Below are 2,592 nucleotides of genomic sequence, written 5' to 3'. Positions count from 1 at the left end.
TATCGAGCAGTACCTTTGACAATTAACGATCACTGTATGCTAAACAGCAAATATCAATAGAAAACTAGTGAAAACTTACTATTTTTAAATTANAATATCAATAGAAAACTAGTGAAAACTTACTATTTTTAAATTACTAATAACAAAAGAATGGTTCATCGGATAAAAATAATGATAAAAACAAAATTGTTTTCAATTTTTTCTCTGTCATATAGTTAAACCAAAAATAGTAGTTTCCATTAAAGAAAATTAAAATTTAGGTATTTTATTCTTGAAGAGATGCAAAAAAAATATTAAACAACATAATAAAAAAATGTTGAAATAAAATAATAATTCCCTTATGTGACAGTTTAAAATTTTCGAGTTCCCAAGAAAATTTTTAAGTATAATTATCCTTAATCACTGTACAATATATTGATGCAATCCCGCGACTTGTGTCTCTTTATCAGCCGGCGCCCTACAACGTGAACAAAATAATTTGTCTGCAAACACCGCATATCATACGCCACGGTACAAAGTCTAGCAAATGGTTGACAACGACGACACGCCGCAAATATATCACTGACTATATGAATATTTTTGGTATATTTGCTATCCAGGATGTTCAGTAAGTAAAGAAACAAGTCAATTGTTAAAAACAATGAGAACAATAGAAACCCGTTTCCTTATTCACTGAACACCTATACTGACTACAAATAGTTTTTAAATACACGTTGAAGCAGTGGCACCGGAACCGGTGGGGGCAGCTGCCCCCTTGGTCTAAATTGAGGAGGGCAAAAATATCATTATGCTCCTCCAATAGAATCTGACAAAAATAAAATACAATGAATCTGGAAATTAATATAACACTACCATACTAAATTATTTAGCTATTCAGATTGTAAGATTAAAGTGTTAATGAATTTACCTAACTCTAGTTGAATAAAAAAAAAAGTCTATTTTCTCTCATCTTATCCACGATTGACGCTACACCTATACTCCCTCTTATATGCTCGTTCCTTATTCTATCTTTTTTAGTCACTCCGCTCATCCATCTTAAATAAAAATATTATAATTACTAATATGTTTTTGTCATGTTCTAAAAATGTGAACACAAAAATATAAAATTCAATTCCTACAATAAAACTGAACAGCTTTGAACAAAAATAAGACATTTTGAAAATATATTCTTACCTACCTGTAGATTAAAAAATATTAATTTTTAAATTATTTATTATAACTATAATTTTCTTGGATAGATATATTATTGTTTAATTTTAATTTAGAACCGCCAAAATAATGTGGAAAATATATCATTTATTATTTGTCAATATAAATGTCTACTATATTAGAAATACGTGGATAATGAAAATGACAGGAAATGCTAAAATCACTAAAATTCACCAAAAAATAGCTTAACCTGCTTTTTAGCTAGGTATCAACTAAGGTAAACGAGGTTTGTCATTCAATTTTTGCCCTACCATTTACATGGTAAATAGTTCCGGCGTCCCTGCGTTGAAGTCATCTTCGCGACACCTTATGTCATAAGGCTTATGACATGCATTGTTCGAATATCACTTATTTATTCACGCACGTCGTTAACTATCTACGTTGTAGGAAACTGGTTAACTAATTCGATCTTGTGCATTATTCTTGTTTTCCCTTTGTGTGTGTTATACTTGTTTATTAGTGAGAATAAACGTCTCTACGTCAATTTTCAATCTAGAAATATTGTGTCCTTTACATTTATTCCATGTCAGGTTTACATGGCATCCATAAAAATATTTATTTTGGAGCAGTAAAAATATATATTATTCAAGGCTTTGAATTTTTGCTTTTATAAATTTTGAAGAGTCCTAAGCTTTTGCAACTTAGAATTATATAGTAACGTAGAAATATTTCTTTTTTTGTCAGAGGGATTAATTTCTGTATTCACACCTAAAACTAAGACATCGGGAAAACATTACTCAGTTTTCAAATAATAAAAATTTGTAATGACTGTTAGTGTGTTCGAATCAAGTTAACAAAATGTGTAAATATATATAATTCACAGCTCTGATAATATTAATAAATAAAATAAAAAATTTGGTTTATAAATAGTCGGTGTGAGGAGGGATTTTAAACTACGAACTTTGTTTAATGTGAAACATTTAATTGCAACGTAGGTGTTGTGGCCACTCTCTTCTTCCCACTCGGTTAACGAATCTCACACTCTTTAGTGTAATACGCTACCTTTTTATGCTATAACAGGTACTATGTTATAAGTAAGGTAAACGTTTGTAAAGATAAAGTTTTAAATGAAAGTTTGAACAAATATGATATTGCGCCACTATTTTTCCAGGTTTTTAGTTGATTAGATAGTCAGGTTTTTTTTTTTGATTGACAATAATTTTTTTTTTAATTGAGTAAATTAATTATTGGAAAGACTCAAAATTTGGCATCCTTATATAAAATTAAAATTAAGTTTTAAGACATTTTAGGGGATTTTTCTTTTGATATTATTAAGTGATGTAGACTTAATATTATTTAAAACAAAATAAAAAATTGACATTCTTCATTTATAAATAGAATAAAAAAAAAATTTAATTTAATTTTGATTAGAGAATAGACAAT

Source organism: Daktulosphaira vitifoliae, unplaced genomic scaffold (assembly GCF_025091365.1).
Source record: "Daktulosphaira vitifoliae isolate Bord-2020 unplaced genomic scaffold, ASM2509136v1 Scaffold_2, whole genome shotgun sequence".
NCBI lineage: Eukaryota > Metazoa > Arthropoda > Insecta > Hemiptera > Phylloxeridae > Daktulosphaira > Daktulosphaira vitifoliae.
The sequence above is the reverse complement of the archived record's forward strand: the minus strand, read 5'-3'. Positions refer to the sequence as shown.